Source organism: Procambarus clarkii, chromosome 65, assembly GCF_040958095.1.
Source record: "Procambarus clarkii isolate CNS0578487 chromosome 65, FALCON_Pclarkii_2.0, whole genome shotgun sequence".
NCBI classification, from domain to species: Eukaryota; Metazoa; Arthropoda; class Malacostraca; order Decapoda; family Cambaridae; genus Procambarus; species Procambarus clarkii.
In genome coordinates, this window is record NC_091214.1 from 19,577,013 (window position 1) to 19,596,866 (window position 19,854).

At 50.0% G+C, this 19,854-nt stretch overlaps 1 protein-coding gene across 1 annotated transcript in view; it reads left to right on the top strand.

The window, feature by feature from the left end:
* Positions 1 to 19,854, top strand: part of MEP-1 — a 146,455-nt gene that overhangs the window by 29,043 nt on the left and 97,558 nt on the right. The gene's annotated exons all lie outside the window — the stretch shown is intronic.

The following is a 19,854-nucleotide window of genomic DNA, read 5'->3' on the forward strand; positions in this document are numbered from 1 at the left end:
AGTATGGCGTAATCTGCGCTCGTTATTCTGCTAAGAGTTGTCTTCCCTTCATATTGTGCTGCATTTGAGGCCTTGTTGCTCCAGTTCCTATGCTCATAACTTTGCATTTGTGAAGGTTTAAATCTTGTAGCCATTTCTTTTGGCATTACTGTGGAATGTGTAGTTCAACTTCCAATGTATTACAACCCTTAGTTCTGAGTCGCCTCCTGACCTTATCATCAGTAAATATTGATAAAAATTAGCTTACTAATTCTTAATTAGCAATTAACTGCGTGTGTGTTATATTTTAATTTAGCATTTGTGCTTGCAGAGTGGAGCCATTAACTCCTGGAGCCGCACTTGTAACCGTCGGTGGTCTAAAGTAATGACTAGCCACCTATTTTGACCCTTCTACATATATTTGTTTCGAACACACACACACACACACACACACACACACACACACACACACACACACACACACACACACACACACACACACACACACACACATTAACGGTTGAGAGGCGGGACCAAGGAGCCAGAGGTCAACCCCCACAAGGACAACTAGGCCAGTACACACAGGGCCGTGGAGGCCACAGTGACGGAGGTGGACACACTGACCACCGTCTGAGTCCACAATGACCTCCTACACAGCCTACAAGGTCAGGACAGGTGGGAAACATGTTCAGTGACATCCTGATAACTAGACGAGTGCTGGAAGGTGTTAGACATGAGGTAAAGTACAGGTGTGAGGTGTGACTACACCCACCACACACACACACCACCTCACTACACATGAGGTACAGTGTGAGGTGTGACTACACCCACCACACACACACACCACCCCACTACACCCACCACACACACACACCACCCCACTACAGCCACCAGACACACACACCACCCCACTACACCCACCACACACACACACCACCCCACTACACCCACCAGACACACACACCACCCCACTACACCCATTACACCACCCAGTGCGAGTCGGCCACAGCTCTCGGCTCCTCCCACACGCTATTCTCGGGCTCAAAAAAAGACAAAATACAAAAAATCAGAATTTTGTGGAGGGGAGGAAGGGGCGGGGCTAAAGGTTTTTAGATGGGGATCTGCAGTAGAAAACTCTTCACGCTTCATACAAAAAATGAAAGTGTATTTGAAATTTTTGCCTTCATGCTCAGATCTGTAAAGAGTTTTGAAAAACATGAGCTTGTGTGTGTGTGTATATACTCATCTAGTTGTACTCACCTTGTTGTGTTTGTGGGGGTTGAGCTCTGGCTCAACCCCCACAAACATCACTGACTAATTTATTAACTATGACTACTGAAAAAGTCCTTTCTAACATGTCTCTGTGGCTCATTTGGGTACTCACTTACACCTATGTACCCCCCCCCCGTGTTGAATAATCTGTCTTTACTCTATCAATTCCTCTGAGAATCTTGTACGTGGCGATCATGTCTCCCCTAACTTTTGTGTCTTCCAGTGATGTGAGGTTTAGTTCCCGTAGTCTCCTCGTAGCTCATACCCCTCAGCTCCGGTACTAGTCTGGCGGCATATCTCTGAACCTTCTCCAAGAGGATGATATTGCTGACCAGACGCCGCTATACCTCTGGTCAGCACAGCCACTCCTCCTCCACCTCTTCATTCCCTCTATTTCCTTAATACAAAGTATCCCTGCCGAAACACTCCATTTGTCATGAATTAGTTTTGTTTCTATGAGTGCTATTGTGTCTGGGTTTTCTTTGTGATCTTTCTCCAAGTTCATTTGTTTTATTTGTAATCTCATCTATGAGTATATTGCCTTGAAGCTCACTTTATTCTACCTATTCTCGCTTCCTCTCCCCCTTGAAGGCTGCCGCTGGCGTAGGAAGTTGTTCCAGAGGCGTGGAAATAGTGAGATGGTTAACAGGCCCTCGGAGGATTCTGGGGTGAGGGGGGGGGGGTCAGGGAGGGTATTGGGTGAGGGGGGGGGGAGGGGGAGGGAGATGAACATTTGAATGGGGACAGGGAGTGTTCAGGGTGATGAGTGGGGGGAAGGGGGGGTGTTGCATCCACCCTTGTTGTGTGTGTGTGTGTGTGTACTCACCTAGTTGTGCTTGCGGGGGGTTGAGCTCTGGCTCTTTGTTCCGCCTCTCAACTGTCAATCAAATATATCTGTAACTATATCTGTGTGCTGCTGTAGATGTAGATGCCGTGGTTGTGGTTGGTGTAGATGTGGTTGCCGTGGTTGTGGTTGGTGGGTTAGTGGTAGAGGTTTACGGTGTAGTGGAGAGGGAGGGAGGGAGTATCCGAGGCCAGGAGGGAGGCGGACTAGAGGAAGAAAGTGGGGGGAGGCAGAGACTGAGAGAGAGAGAGAGAGAGAGAGAGAGAGAGAGAGAGAGAGAGAGAGAGAGAGAGAGAGAGAGTGCGACAGAGAGAGAGATAGCGTCGGGTGTAGAGGGATGGTTGAGGGGTTATGGGGGGGAGGGATGGAGAGAGAGAGAGAGAGAGAGAGAGAGAGAGAGAGAGACAGACAGAGAGAGAGGTGAGAGAGAGAGGCGAGAGAGAGACAGAGAGACAGACAGAGAGAGAGGTGAGAGAGAGAGGCGAGAGAGAGAGATGGCGTCGGGTGTAGAGGGATGGTTGAGGGGTTATGGGGGGGAGGGATGGAGAGAGAGAGAGAGAGAGAGGGCGGGGAAGAGGAGGCATTTATGGAAGGAGAGAGAGAGAGGGGGGGGGGGGAGGCAGGATGGAGGGAGTTGGGAAGGGGGAGAGGAAATGGAGGCAGATTGCGAGAGGGAGGGAGTGTGAGGGAGGACGGAGACACGGAGGGAAGGAGGGGCAGGCAGGGAGGGAGGGAGGGAGGAATGTGGCAGATGGGAAGGGATGGAAGGTCAGTGGGGAGAGAGAGAGAGAGAGAGAGAGAGAGAGAGAGAGAGAGAGAGAGAGAGAGAGAGAGAGAGAGAGAGGGGAGAGAAACTGAGGTGGCCAGGGAGAATCCAGAGAGAGAGATAGAGAGGTTTGGGAGAGTGCAGGTATAGGCATGGGAGAAGCCTGCTAGCACCCTGGGAGAGGCCTGAGAGGCCAGGAAGGGACAGGGAGAGGCAGGGGATAGGGAGGACTGATAGGGTGAGAAAGGTCAGGTTTGGAATTATCGGAGTGAGGGAGGAAGGGTTAGGGAGTGAGGGAGACCGGTGGGAAAGAAGGTGGAAGAGAAGAGGGAGGAGGGAAGACAAGAGAGAAAATGGAAGAGAAGAAAGAGTGGTGAAAGCTGCCTGTGATGAAAGAGAGGGGCGGGGGGGGGGATGGAGGGGGGGAGGTGGAAATAGAGCGAGAAGCAGGAAGGGGGGAGGGGGAGGAGCAAGAAGGGAGGGGGAGGGGCAAGAAGGGAGGTAGGGAGGGGGGAGGGGGAGGGGGAAGAAGGGAGGTAGGGAGGGGGAGGGGGAGGGGAAAGAAGGGAGGGGGAGGGGCAAGAAGGGAGGGAGGGGGAAGACGAGAGAGTGGAGGGAGGAAATTGTTCATTCAGAAGAGAGGAGGAGGATCATGTTGATGATTAAGAGAATTAGGAGAACAGGTAGTATGGCTGAATTACCCCAGTGTTGTCTAGCATCAATATCTTGTACACAATAGCAAGGGCAGATCAGACACACACAGATTCACAGATTCCTTCAAGAGGAAACTAGATTTATTCCTCCAAGGAGTGCCGGACCAACCGGGCTGTGGTGGGTATGTGGGCCTGCGGGCCGCTCCAAGCAACAGCCTGGTGGACCAAACTCTCACAAGTCAAGCCTGGCCTCGGGCCGGGCTTGGGGAGTAGAAGAACTCCCAGAACCCCATCAACCAGGTATCAACCAGATTCACTGAGATAACAGTGACACCAGTAGTCAAGAAGGATCTATCTTGAGGTTATCTTGAGATGATTTCGGGGCTTTTTAGTGTCCCCGCGGCCCGGTCCTCGACCAGGCCTCCACCCCCAGGAAGCAGCCCGTGACAGCTGACTAACACCCAGGTACCTATTTTACTGCTAGGTAGGTTTACTGCTTGACGGTGGGTCAAAGAGTATCTCGCAGGAAGGAAACAAAGGGTAACAGTGAGAGCAGAGACATGAGCGTGGAGAGAGGTTACAAGTGAAGTACTACAAGGGTGGGTTCTACGACCCATCATGTTTCTAATACATGTCAATGACCTGACAGGAATTTGGCTCCTTCACATCAATGTTTGCAAATGATGCCGAACTAATGAGAAAAGTTAGGCCAGGGGTAGATGTGATGCATTACAAACGGATTTGGACACTCCAAAAAATGGTCTGAAAAATGGCTGCTAGAATTGGCTTTATTGTGTACACGGAGAGTCTTAGGTGTCACCTGCTCCAGTCATCCTTTACAGCTGCACCGCTTGGTAGACGTCCTCTGTGTGTGTGTGTGTGTGTGTGTGTGTGTGTGTGTGTGTGTGTGTGTGTGTGTGTGTGTGTGTACTCACCTACTTGTACTCGTCTAGTTGTGTTTGCGGGGGTTGAGCTCTGGCTCTTTGGTCCCGCCTCTCAACTGTCAATCAACTGGTGTACAGGTTCCTGAGCCTATTGGGCTCTATCATATCTACATTTGAAACTGTGTATGGAGTCAGACTCCGCCACATCACTTCCTAATGCATTCCATTTGTCAACCACTCTGACACTAAAAAAGTTCTCTCTAATATCTCTGTGGCTCATTTGGGCGCTCAGTTTCCACTTGTGTCCCCTAGTGCGTGTTCCCCTTGTGTTAAACAGCCTGTTTTTTATCAACCCTGTCGATTCCCTTGAGAATCTTGAATGTGGTGATCATGTCCCCCCTAACTCTTCTGTCTTCCAGCGACCTTCTGTCTTCTGTGTGTGTGTACAGGTAGCCCAGGTGTTGCTTTACCTTGTACTTCTCTAGCACACAGTGTGCCACACTCACACCAGTACTCCCTGGCTTACTGGTGTAAACTGAGACATGAGGAGTGAGCAACATATGTGAGAGATATTCCCTCGTGTTGTTGTCACGAGGTGAGATGAATCTGAGAAGGCAGGCAGGGGGCCCAAGAGCTGGCGCCCATCCCATCACAAAACAATTTATCAGTACATACATATTTAGTTATATACATACATATATACATAAATACAGACAAATGGAAGAGGGGCTTACGGAAAGGGAGTTGTGGGAGGGTACAAGAGAGGGGGTCGAGAGAGGAGGGGGGTGGGGGAAGGGGGATGGGGGGCGGGGGTGGGGGGAGAAGGAGGGGGGGTTGGGACGGGGTCATAGGGAGGGGAAAAATTACCCCCTCTGCCTGTCTAACGTCAATAACTTAGACAAAAATAGGATGGGGGGGGGGCATGGATGGAGGGAGGAGAGAGAGAGAGAGAGAGAGAGAGAGAGAGAGAGAGAGAGAGAGAGAGAGAGAGAGAGAGAGAGAGACAGAGAGACAGAGACAGAGACAGAGAGAGATATGGATGAATTGATTGATAGATAGATAAATGGATGGATAAATAGCCAGAGACCAGAGCTGTCGGTGCCGGGTGCAGTCACATGTCCTGAGCGCCAGGTGTCCAGACTCTAGTAAGGCTCTAGTAAGTGAGCTCTAGGGCTCTAGTGAGTGAGCTCTAGGGCTCTAGTGAGCCCTAGTCGAGGCTCTACTGTGAGAGGCTCTAGGCTCGGGTGAACAGTGCTGTCATCAAAGTGACACGTAACAATACCCAATACCTTATGAACCTCCACCGTAAACAGTCACAACACCCCCATGGTTGACCTTCCCAGGGCCCCATGGTTGACCTTCCCAGGGCCCCATGGTTGACCTTCCCAGGGCCCCATGGTTGACCTTCCCAGGGCCCCATGGTTGACCTTCCCAGGGCCCCATAGTTGACCTTCCCAGGGCCCATGGTTGACCTTCCCAGGGCCCCATGGTTGACCTTCCCAGGGCCCCATGGTTGACCTTCCCACGGCCCCATGGTTGACCTTCCCAGGGCCCCATGGTTGACCTTCCCACGGCCCCATGGTTGACCTTCCCAGGGCCCCATGGTTGACCTTCCCAGGGCCCCCATGGTTGACCTTCCCAGGGTCCCATGGTTGACCTTCCCAGGGTCCCCATGGTTGACCTTCCCAGGGCCCCATGGTTGACCTTCCCAGGGCCCCATGGTTGACCTTCCCAGGGCCCCATGGTTGACCTTCCCAGGGCCCCATGGTTGACCTTCCCACGGCCCCATGGTTGACCTTCCTAGGGCCCCATGGTTGACCTTCCATTCACAAAGCAGTTACGAAAGCACTTACGAACGTGTACATCTTTCCTGAATCTTTGACATCTTTAGTTACATTTATCAAACAGTTTACAAGCATGGAAACTTGCCAATCAACTGTTGTTATTGTTATAAACAGCCTCCTGGTGCTTCGGAGCTCATTAACTGTTTAATAATTGTAAACAAAGCCGCCAAAGATTGAGGAAAAGATGTACAGGTTCGTAAGTGCTTACGTAACTGCTAATGGTTTTACTACCATGCTTATCAGTGATCCCGGTCCATAATTTAGTGTCATCTCTGTTTCCATTTCTACAGACAGGGGCTATATGTGTTCCATATATATGTGTGTGTGAGGTCACCTATGTAGAAGGGGGTCTGGATCAGAATGTGTAGAGGTGCTGTGATCTTGGAGATGCACTCTCTTAGCTCACAAGAGCAGACTCCATCGGCGTGAACCACTACAGTCAGAACAATTAGAGAACTTATCTAAGATTCCTGTAGAATCTCTCTAAGATTCCTGTAGAATCTCTCTAAGATTCCTGTAGAATCTCTCTAAGATTCCTGTTCCTGTCTCTTGAACAAGAGTTTCTCAATTGTCTCACATTGAGCAGTTTCTTCTATATTCTAACACATTGTATATTTTATTTGTGAGAGTATGTGGGCAGTGTTACCTAGTGGAGGCGGGTAGTGGAGGCCAGAGATCTCTTCCTCTCTCCTAGTAAATATTACCTCCAATATTAGTACTAGTGTCTACTGGTGTCTAGCAACACTATCAGACATTGTCACCTGTATTATGTCTTGTAGCTCTAGTGTGGTTATAGCCACAGCTTCACTACAGCACTTGTAGGTCAATGTTTCCTCCTAACATTGTACTGTACTGTAGTACCTCTGTACCTCTGTACCTTGTCATTATCTCTCACATTCCTAAAATGTCTTCATTATTTTTGTGTTCTAATCATTTTGCTTCAAGTTTTCTTTTTCAGTTTTTCTGTGTGTTCCTTTGATGGATCTTTCCTTAATGTTCACAATTTCTCTTGCCAGCATTTTATAAATTTGTGTTTCTGGGAACCTGTGTTGTCTATTTAGCTCCATTTACCATCACTATCACCGGGTGAGTCGTGGTAGTGGTGAGTAGTGGTGGTGGTAGTGGTGGTGGTGGTGGTGGTGGTGGTGGTGGTAGTGGTGGTAGTGGTGGTGGTGGTGGTGGTGGTGGTGGTGGTAGTGGTGGTGGTGGTGGTGGTGGTGGTGGTGGTGGTGGTGGTGGTGGTAGTGGTGGTGGTGGTGGTAGTGGTGATAGTGGTGGTGGTGGTAGTGGTGATAGTGGTGGTAGTGGTGGTAGTGGTGGTGGTGGTAGTGGTGGTAGTGGTGGTGGTGGTGGTGGTGGTAGTGGTGGTAGTGGTGGTGGTGGTGGTGGTGGTGGTGGTGGTAGTGGTGGTGGTGGTGGTGGTGGTGGTGGTGGTGGTGGTGGTGGTGGTGGTGGTAGTGGTGGTGGTGGTGGTAGTGGTGATAGTGGTGGTAGTGGTGATAGTGGTGGTGGTGGTAGTGGTGGTAGTGGTGGTGGTGGTGGTAGTGGTGGTGGTGGTGGTGGTAGTGGTGATAGTGGTGGTGGTGGTAGTGGTGGTAGTGGTGGTAGTGGTGGTGGTGGTGGTAGTGGTGGTGGTGGTGGTGGTAGTGGTGGTGGTGGTGGTGGTGGTGGTGGTGGTGGTGGTAGTGGTGGTGGTGGTGGTGGTGGTGGTAGTGGTGATAGTGGTGAACTTATCCACCAGGAACATATACCAATCAGTGTTAACAGGGCGGAGCATTACATAGGCGTGTTGAGGCTTGAACTGTTATATATGTGATGTTGAAGGTGTGGAGGAGGAGGTGTGGAGGAGCAGGTGTGGAGCCAGGTGTTCCTTGTGTTACCTCTCTTGTGTTGAGGCTCACCCTTACACCCTTGGTGTACACCAGCGGTGACCTCTCTCACACTCCACTCACTCTCACACTCCACTCACTCTCACTCCTCATACTTACACCCAAGTGAGAGAGAGAGAGAGAGAGAGAGAGAGAGAGAGAGAGAGAGAGAGAGAGAGAGAGAGAGAGAGAGAGAGAGAGAGAGAGAGAGAGAGAGAGAGAGAGAGAGAGAGAGAGAGAGAGAGAGAGAGAGAGAGAGAGAGAGAGAGAGAGAGAGAGAGAGAGAGAGAGAGAGAATGGGCGTGTCCAAGGCAGCAACTTAGAACAAAGATGAGGGGAGAGAGAGAGAGGGAGGAAGAGGGAAGCACTAGGGGAGATGAGAGGGTGAGCAGAAACCAAGAGAGGGAGGGAGGAAGGGAGAGAGAGAGAAGGAGAGGGAAAGAGAGAAAGAGAGGGAGAGAGATAGAGAGAGAGAGGAAGGGAACGAACAAGGGGAGAAGAACAAAGTAGTGAGGGAGAGGGAAGGGAAAGCAAGGGGAGAAGACAGAGTGAAAGAGGGGAGAGGGAGACAAAAAATAGTCTATGTGAAAGGAGGAGGAGAGAAGGAAGACTAAGGAGCACAAGGTATACAGTAAACTCCTAAGAGAGTACAGATAACCTAACATGAGTCATTAATGAACAGTAAAAGTTTACACCAACACAACCAACGCTGCCACAGTACACTCACCTCATTGTACTTGTGTCTAATTGAGCTCTGGCTCTTTGGTCCCGCCTCTCAACTGTCAATCAACTGGTGTACAGGTTCCTGAGCCTATTGGGCTCTATCATATCTACACTTGAAACTGTGTATGGAGTCAGCCTCCACCACATCACTGCCTAATGCCATCTGTCAACTACTCTGACACTGAAAAAGTTCCTTCTAACGTCTCTGTGGCTCATGTGGGTACTCAGTTTCCACCTGTGTCCCCTTGTGGGTGTACCACCTGTGTTAAATTATCTGTCTTTTTCTACCCTGCCAATTCCTCAGAGAATCTTGTATGTGGTGATCACGTCTCCCCTAACTTTTCTGTCTTCCAGCGACGTGAGGTTTAGTTCCCGTAGTCTCTCCTCGTAGCTCATTCCCGTCAGGTCGGGTACCAGTCCGGTGGCAAACCTTTTAACCTTCTCGATCCAATTTAGTCTTGTGCTTGACTAGATACGGACTCCAAGTAGGAGCTGCATACTCCAGGATTGGTCTCACACACGTGGTATAGAAGGGTTTAAATGATTCCTTACATTCGTCCTTAAAGGCTGTTCTTGTGTAGGTCAATCTACATAAGAACTGCATGTCAACACACATAATCTGCCCTTGTCTGATATATTACTTCCAATGATAATTTTGTAGGTGGAAATCATGTCTCCCCTGCCTTCCAGGGAGGTGTGTACTCACCTAGTTGTGCTTGCGGGGGTTGAGCTCGGGCTCTTTGGTCCCGCCTGTGTGTGTGTGTGTGTGTGTGTGTGTGTGTGTGTGTGTGTGTGTGTGTGTGTGTGTGTGTGTGTGTGTGTGTGTGTGCGCGTGTGCGTGTGTGCGTGCGTCACAAGGCGAACCATCCACCAGTCACCTCTAATATTACCAGGTAAATCACTCCTGAGTCCCTCACGTCCTAAGTATGGTTCCGTTCGTAAGAGAGGCAACATCAAAGACACCTTCTGCCGTTCGCGTGGATTATGACGTCACAAGTATGGTTCCGTTCGCGAGTGATGACGTCACATCCGGCCACCAACCTTAGCCCTGAAGACACCTCTGGTAATCTCAACGATACGTTAACTACAGCCGCTAATATCACTTACATCTTGTTAAATAAACACACAAAAATATGAGAAAAACCATAAACACAATACCAAAAATGAAAATAAAACGGGAAAAAGTTTGTGTTAGATATATTATGTGTTGCAGACGCCGCTGACTACTGCTTGTCTATGTTGTTGAGGTTGATAGATGACCAGAACTCGTCACTCTTCAGTCTCTAGAGCGAGCACAAAGTTGACGCTCTAGTAGAATGGTGAGAGTGGCCGGTTGCTGGACTTAAAGAGTCATTTATCGTCAGATATAAAATGTTGTCAATCAGCTGCTCGTCTCGGGGGTTTGGCGGGAAAATCGATTTTTATGCATTTTTTTGGTCGTTTATTCAACGAGGCTGTGATGGCTGGCGGCGGCGGTGGCGGCGGTGGCGGCGTGTGTGTGTGTGTGTGTGTGTGTGTGTGTGTGTGTGTGTGTGTGTGTGTGTGTGTGTGTGTGTGTGTGTGTGTGTACTCACCTAATTGTACTCGCCTAATTGTGCTTGCGGGGGTTGAGCTCTGGCTGTGTGTGTGTGTGTGTGTGTGTGTGTGTGTGTGTGTGTGTGTGTGTGTGTGTGTGTGTGTGTGTATGTGTGTGTGTGTGTGCGTGTGCGTGTGTGTGTGCGTGTGCGTGTGTCATGACGGTGACCCCGACGCTTATCGTACCCCCGCCACCTATATATGCGCGCGCACCCCCTCCCCCCCTTTCCTGGTTGGCATTCGTGTGTTTGTTGGTGTGTCTGCGCGCGCATGTGCGTGTGTACGTGAGTACGTGTGTACGTGTGTGAGTGTGAGTGTGAGTCCGTGTGTGTGTGCGTGTGTTAGGGCGGGTGCTTGGTGGAGGGAAGAGCCTCCCCCTCCCCCCCTTGAGTGTTAAAGTGGGGGGGTGAGGGGGGAGGGGGGGTAGAGACTTTCTCTAGGGTAGAGCAATTTGGCCTTTATGGACTTATCGTTACGGCCCATCACACGGTGGGACGGGATGGGACGGAGCAAGGGAGGGTAGCTTGCCTCGGCCTCTCTCCCCCACCCCCCCACCCACGTGTTACACCAAACAGCAAACAAACAAACTACAGACCTAAACAGCTTCGTCAGCGTCAAGAGAAACAAACAATCAAACACCAGAAAGGTGTATTTAGTAAGAATAACTAAGAATATCCAAGAATCCAAAGGAAGTATATCCAAGTCTACTACCATCTTGGCCTCATATTCACCTTCTCCAGTAGGCCTACTGGCCTATGATGGCAAGCAGGTGCCATGCATAAACCATTTTCACTCGGCAAAACATTCAGCCCCGCTCCTGTGCCAGGTAAGTCCACTACGGGGTCACCATAGCCCGTGCTACTTTGGAACTTGTTCCCAGTAGCTGAATCTATAACAACATCAACAATGATCGCATACACTAAGGTACTTCACTCTGTTTCAAGCAAGAGTTTGAAAGTCCTTCAGACTCTGCACTCACAGACTGGTGAGTGTGTGTGTGTGAGTGTGTGAGAAACACACTGGTTTCTAAACGCTAGAAAACATGATGTTCAGGGTTCGAATCCCAACCTTTTGGCCGCCTACAACTGGACTCTTAAGATATGCAGCTGTAAACTCTAATACCGTGCAGCTGTGTACTCAAGGAGCAGCTTCCTCACACCGTGCAGCTGTGTACTCAAGGAGCAGCTTCCTCACACCGTGCAGCTGTGTACTCAAGGAGCAGCTTCCTTACACCGTGCAGCTGTGTACTCAAGGAGCAGCTTCCTCACACCGTGCAGCTGTGTACTCAAGGTGCAGCTTCCTCACACCGTGCAGCTATGTAGTCAAGGAGCAGCTTCCTCACACCGTGCAGCTATGTAGTCAAGGAGCAGCTTCCTCACACCGTGCAGCTGTGTACTCAAGGAGCAGCTTCCTCACACCGTGCAGCTGTGTACTCAAGGTGCAGCTTCCTCACACCGTGCAGCTGTGTACTCAAGGTGCAGCTTCCTCACACCGTGCAGCTGTGTACTCAAGGTACAGCTTCCTCACACCGTGCAGCTGTGTACTCAAGGAGCAGCTTCCTTACACCGTGAAGCTGTGACCCAAGCAGCAGCTTCGTACAGATCCTGCCAGAGTCCAGTAGAGACGACAGCTCCCAGAAGAACAATGCCCTTCTTATCTTATCTTGAGGTTATCTTGAGATGATTTCGGGGCTTTAGTGTCCCCGCGGCCCGGTCCTCGACCAGGCCTCCACCCCCAGGAAGCAGCCCGTGACAGCTGACTAACACCCAGGTACCTATTTTACTGCTAGGTAACAGGGGCATAGGGTGAATGAAACTCTGCCCATTGTTTCTCGCCGGCGCCTGGGATCGAACCCAGGATCACAAGTCCAGCGTGCTGTCCGCTCGGCTCCCTAAAGGATAACTGCTCAACTTAGCAACCTCAGACATCTTAGCCAAATATCCAGAGTTGACTTACTGTTGGTTCTGCATGACTACAAACTTTCCACACCTGCCGCCAATTGGTTCGGGTGTGTGTGTGTGGCGTGCATGATTAGTAACTGTGTAACTGGCTTACCACACTTGTAAACAGTTCTGTATTAACACTCTCATGGGCCTCTTCCTCAAACACTGGATATCAACCATCGTTAACTTCTATGTAAAATTGTGCTTAGCTCAATGACTTTTGGGACCAGTTCTTGAGCCTATTGTGTGCCTCTGACCCGTCAGTACCATGGGTATGGGTTCCACTACCACCCACAGGATGGGTATGGGGTCCACTACCGCCCACAGGATGGGTATGGGGTCCACTACCGCCCACAGGATGGGTATGGGGTCCACTACCGCCCACAGGATGGGTATAGGGGTCCACTACCGCCCACAGGATGGGTATGGGGTCCACTACCACCCACAGGATGGGTATGGGGTCCACTACCACCCACAGGATGGGTATGGGGTCCACTACCACCCACAGGATGGGTATGGGGTCCACTACCCTCCCCGGGGCATTAGATCATAGCCCCTTCATACTGCCTCAGTGTGAGACATCTTCAAGGAGAGAACTAATACTGAACTAAAGAGTTCAGTATTAGTTCACGGTGAGTGTTGAGAGCAACATGAACCCTTAAACTATGTACTACACAATGTTTGGAAACATTTCTGCCAGTCCAATACACCTAAGTGTAAACACAGCCTAACCTGGGAGCAACGTGTTCCAGGCAGCTCCTAGTGGTCCATACCAGGCAGCTCCTATTGGTCCATAGGAGGCAGCTCCTATTGGTCCATACGAGGCAGCTCCTATTGGTCCATACGAGGCAGCTCCTATTGGTCCATACGAGGCAGCTGCTATTGCTATTGGTCCATGCGAGGCAGGTGCTATTGGCCCATACAAGGCAGCTCCTATTGGTCCATACGAGGCAGCTGCTATTGGTCCATGCGAGGCAGGTGCTATTGGCCAATACGAGGCAGCTCCTATTGGTCCATACGAGGCAGCTCCTATTGGTCCATACGAGGCAGGTCTTAAGAACATAAGAACAAAGGTAACTGCATCGAAGGCCTATTGGCCCATACGAGGCAGCTCCTATCTATAACCACCCAATCCCACTCATATACTTGTCCAACCCGCGCTTGAAACAATCGAGGGATCCCACTTCCACCACGTTACGCGGTAATTGGTTCCACAAATCAACAACCCTGTTACCGAACCAGTATTTACCCAAGTCTTTTCTAAATCTAAACTTATCCAATTTATACCCATTGTTTCGTGTATTGGCCAGACACAAGTGGCCTTGTTACACCGTGTGATCCACCTGTGTTGCTCAGTCATCTTCACTCTCACCATCCTTCTATACTCCTTAAATATTAATGTATTCAAACATTTTCTAGTGAGCGATGAGTCACAATAATGGGGCTGAAGTATGTTGACCAGACCACACACTAGAAGGTGAAGGGACGACGACGTTTCGGTCCGTCCTGGACCATTCTCAAGTCGCTCCTGGACCATTCTCAAGTGGCTCCTGGACCATTCTCAAGTCGCTCCTGGACCATTCTCAAGTGGCTCCTGGACCATTCTCAAGTGGCTCCTGGACCATTCTCAAGTCGCTCCTGGACCATTCTCAAGTCGCTCCTGGACCATTCTCAAGTGGCTCCTGGACCATTCTCAAGTCGCTCCTGGACCATTCTCAAGTCGATTGTGGCAGGAAACGTCGTCGTCCCTTCACCTTCTAGTGTGTGGTCTGGTCAACATTTTCTAGTGAGTTATGTCTACTGTACAGTTAGGCGCCCAGAGCTGAACTGCTTAATGCAAACTAGGCCTAACAAGGCCAATATATGGCTGAAGAATAACTCCAGGTATTATAGAGTCTTATTATAAGGACATAATAACTAGATCACATTCGAACATTCGAACTGAGGTGGTCTGCGGAACACTGTTTGAGACAACCCGTCCTTGGCTCAAGTCCATTCCATCCAGCGGTCGACCCCACAAACACATTCATCAATTATAACATGCTGTTCATTCAAAAACAGAAATATTCTCAAATATAAATTAATAATATATTAGCATATTGCACATATATAGGCATAGGTTAGGTTAGGTGTTTAGGTTCTGTTGGCGATTATTGGTATTTGTAGTACGTGGGTGAAGCATTTACAGTGTTGTGGTTCGAACAAAATTCGTCAGTGAAGTACTTGTTCCGGAAGTGTTCGGACGTCATCAGTTGTGAGTTGTGTGTAAACCGTTTTTCATTCATAAATAGTTGGGGGGTTTGGCGGGTGGATGGAATGACTTTTGGGTCTTTGTTTGGAGGACGGGCTGGTCTGAGAAATGTTCGAACGTAATCTGTCGTGGGGTCATCTTGAGGTTATCTTGAGATGATTTCGGGGCTTTAGTGTCCCCGCGGCCCGGTCCTCGACCAAGCCTCCATCTCCAGGAAGCAGCCCGTGACAGCTGTAAATAGGTACCTGGGTACTCCCAGGTACCTATTTACTGCTAGGTAACAGGAGCATCAGAGTGAAAGAAACTCTGCCCATTGTTTCTCGCCGACGTCCAAGATCGAACCCGGGACCACAGGACTACGCGTCCAGTGTTCTGTCCGCTCAGCCACCGGCTCCACGCGACACGGGTCGCGTGTAGAGAAGCAGCGTGACACAAAACTTGGAGCGTTATCACTTGTGAGTCGTGTGTGTGAAGGGTTAAATTATGTAACATTGGGCCATTGTTTATACGGAGAGACCGGGCCTGGGGCCGGGCCATCAGCGTGGGCCAGCTGCCACTCGCCACCAGACTGACAAACCGTTCTCGCACTTTCTTACAGTCAATATTGACTTATTAAATAAGTGCATATGTGACATACTAATTTATTGTGAATATTTTAGTTTACCTTGAAAAGCTTCATAGACTGAAGGTGAACCAGAGCGAGTCTGGGGCCAGATTCACGAAGCAGTTTCGCAAGCACTTACGAACGTGTCCATCTTTCCTCAATCTTTGACGACTTTAGTTACATTTATTAAACAGTTTACAAGCATGAAAACTTGCCAATCAACTGTTGTTATTGTTATAAACAGCCTCCTGGTGCTTCGGAGCTCATTAACTGTTTAATAATTGTAAACAAAGCCGCCAAAGATTGAGAAAAGACATACAGGTTCGTAAGTACTTGCGTAACTGCTTTGTGAATCTGGCCCGTGACCAGTGAGGACACTCTGAGACTCCTGACATGAACCCCATGCACAGTGACGCCCCCTTCACGGGGGGCGGCGCTCCCGCAGCTGCTGCAGGTGAACATACTCAAGCTTTCCCTCTCTCACCAAGCGTAACCCACCACCAGACCCTCTCCCTCAAGCTGGTAACTCGTCTCACTCATCACGGCCAGCTACAGTCCTCTATAATCATCATTTGGTTTGTGGTGGATGATTTGATGTGTTACAACAGTTGTCATTCAAGTGTGGTGTGGACCAGTGGTGTGGACCTGTGATGTGGACCTGTGGTGTGGACCTTTGGTGTGGACCTGGGGTGTGGACCTTTGGTGTGGACCTGGGGTGTGGACCAGTGGTGTGGACCTGTGGTGTGGACCTGTGGTGTGGACCTGTGGTGTGGACCTTTGGTGTGGACCTGGGGTGTGGACCAGTGGTGTGGACCAGTGGTGTGGACCTGTGGTGTGGACCTGGGGTGTGGACCTGGGGTGTGGACCTGTGGTGTGGACCAGTGGTGTGGACCTGTGGTGTGGACCTGTGGTGTGGACCTGTGGTGTGGACCTGTGGTGTGGACCTGTGGTGTGGACCTGGGGTGTGGACCTGGGGTGTGGACCTGGGGTGTGGACCTGGGGTGTGGACCTGGGGTGTGGACCTGGGGTGTGGACCAGTGGTGTGGACCAGAGGTATGGACCAGAGGTGTAGACCAGAGGTGTAGACGAGAGGTGTAGACGAGAGGTGTAGACCAGAGGTGTAGACCAGAGGTGTGGACCAGAGGAGTGGACCAGAGGACTGGACCAGAGATGTGGATCTGGGCTGTGGACCAGAGGTATAGACCATAGGAGTGGACCAGAGGACTGGACCAGAGGAGTGGACCAGAGGACTGGACCAGAGGAGTGGACCAGAGGACTGGACCATAGGACTGGACCAGAGGACTGGACCAGAGGACTGGACCAGAGGACTGGACCAGAGGACTGGACCAGAGGACTGGACCAGAGGACTGGACCAGAGGACTGGACCAGAGGACTGGACCAGGGACCTACAAGCCTCTTGGTCTGTCCTAGATATCTGTCTATCTTTTTTTTTAGTTCTTGAAAAACATCGATTTAGGTAGAAGAACTAAAGGACTATAAGGGCGTATCCCACAGTCTCCGTAAGGCCCAAATTCGCAGGCCACATTAACGGTACAGTGACTGGTGGATAAATGGGCACGGTAACCGTGCACGGTGAGAGAGGCGAGGCGTGTCACGCCAGGGGCTCCACCGTACAGTAACTGCGGCTAAGATAACCACAAGAGGTATAGATAATGCAAAGGTGATTTTGATGAGCGCTTGTGGTCCATATAAGCGTGTGCCGTTGCTTGGAGGCTTCTGGCATCGGTAGGGAGGGTTGGTCGGGTAAACGGGACGCTAACCTCACTCCCTCTCTCTCTCTCCATCACTCCCTCACTCTCTCCCTCACTCTCTCTCTCCCTCACAAGTAGTCGCTGCTCTGGGCTACAGAGCGCCTGCCAGCCAGCGCTCTGAGCCCTCTGTGGTGGGGGGGGGGGGGGAGGGGGGAGCCTTGGAGGGAAGTGAAGGGGTTTTGAGGTGAGGGAGGGAGGGAGGGAGTAGCACACACTCAAGGGCCCGCTACCACTTGAGGGAGAGGCGGTGGCCGGGGGTTTGTGACGTCACACAACACTGCTAACACCAGCGGTGGCTGCTCCCCCCCCCACGACCCCCGACCCCTCACACACACACACACGCACACGCACACACACACACACACACACACACACACACACACACACACACACACACACACATACACACACACACACACACACACACACACACACACACACACACACACACACACACACACACACACTACAGTCCAGTAGGCTCAGGTATCTGTACACCAGATGATTGATGGTTGAGAGGCGGGACCAAGGAGCTAAAGCTCAACCCCCGCAAGCATAACTATGTGAATATACTCACGCACACATTCACACGCACGCACACATGCACACACGGTAAACAAGGATAAACTATTCAACACTGGCGGGACGCGAACAAGGGAACACAGGTGTAAACTGAGTACCCACATGAGCCACAGAGACGTTAGAAGGAACTTTTTCAGTGTCAGAGTAGTTAACAGATGGAATGCATTAGGCAGTGATGTGGTGGAGGCTGACTCCATACACAGTTTCAAATGTAGATATGATAGAGCCCAAATAGGCTCAGGAACCGGTACACCTGTTGATTGACGGTTGAGAGGCGGGACCAAAGAGCTCAACTCCCGCAAGCACAACTAGGTGAGTACAAATAGGTGAGTACACGGGTCCAAGAGCTAGAGCGCTACCCCAGAGGCACAACTAGGTGAGTACACACAGGTCTGATAATAGGCATACTGCATGTAGTGTTGGCGCATGTATCAGTAAAGTATACATGCTCCAGGAAGTATATGTGTCTGGATCAGTATAATATACATAATCGAGGTAACATTCGCGCATACATACATATAATATACATGCTGTATTTAACTGCACTATTGACTCAGTCTCCACCAACCTGGCAGGAAAAGAACCCAATAAAGGAGTGAGGTTAATATGAAGTTTTGGCTTAATAGAAACGTTTGGGCTTGTTGACCAGACCACACACTAGAAGGTGAAGGGACGACGACGTTTCGATCCGTCCTGGACCATTCAATCGACTTGAGAATGGTCCAGGACGGACCGAAACGTGGTCGTCCCTTCACCTTCTAGTGTGTGGTCTGGTCAACATACTTCACCCACGTTATTGTGACTCATCGCCTGCAACGTTTGGGCTTTTATCCAGCCCCCCCCCCTCAAGGCTGAATTACTAACCTTACTAGAAGCTGAGTAACTCCTCAGTGCCTACTCACTGCTAGCTAAACAGGCCATTAGGTGACAGGAAATGTTCCCAACCATTTCTGTCCCGCCCTGGGATTCGAACCCGAGATTCTGGATTGTGGGTCGAGAAGGAAGCCGACTGTAGGGCTCAACCCGCTCTCGAAGTCTTCACTAGGGGGGGGGGGGTGGTTGTTAAGTTAAAGGTAGATGATTATCACTATTATCACTACACACAACCGTCACTGTTCATTATCACTACAAAAGGGAAGTCACTATTTCAACGTTCAAAATATCAAATATGAACAACGCGGTAATTACCCCTGAAGGGTAATTACCGCTCGTCATAACGACCTGGGCAGTATATTCATTAACAAGGTCATTAACATTACAGCCAAATGACAGTTTCATGAGTATGATCAACACCATCTGCTTGGATATATCCGTAAAATATTAATTATCTATATCTATACGAGTCCATGTAGATATAGATACTATCAGTCGAAGGCTGGACACCAGCCCTCACCTAACTTTGCAGGTGAATTATCAGTAGAAAACACCAAGCCATTACGACTATATAGCATTTGGAAGGGGTCAGGATAAGGATATAGGATGGGACAAGGGGAAGGAATGGTGCCCAACCACTTGGACGATCGGGGATTGAACGCCGACCTGCATGAAGCGAGACCGTCGCTCTACCGTCCAGCCCAAGAGGTCTGGGAAAGGAGAGTTGACTACAGGAAAGGGGACTACAGGAGGATAAGGGACTATCCTCGGAGAAGTGCAGTGGGAGAAAGAAATTAGAGGAAAAACAGTAGAACATATGATGAACCTACTCTTATGGAAATGGAAGGAGGCCGAAGAGAGATTTATACGAAGAGTAAAGGGAAAAAGCAGGAGGGAATATAATAAGCCATGGTTTAATAGACAGTGTCAGGATGCAAAAATGAGAAGCAGGAGGGAGTGGGGGAAGTACAGAAGACAAAGGACAACAGAATTAGATGCAACAGAGCTAGGAACGAATACATTAACATACGAACAGTATCGGAGAGAAATTATGAGAATGATATTACGATCAAAGCGAAAAACAACCTAAATTACTGCACAGCCATATAAGAAGAAAGATGTCGGTGAACGACCAAGTGACAAGACTAAGGAAGACAGAGGGAGCATATACACGAAGTGACAAGGAAATCTGCGAGGCACTGAATGCCAGTTTCCATGGAGTGTTCACAACCGAGCCTGAGCAGCTCCCATTGTTAGAACAGATTACCCTAGACGAAAGACTATCAGATATAGAGGTGACAGCAGAGTAGGTAATGAAACAGTTGACAACACTAGATGCAGCTAAAGCAGTTGGACCAGACAAAGTATCACCGTGGATACTAAAAGAGGCAGCGTAGGCCCTCACTGTGCCTCTGGCAATG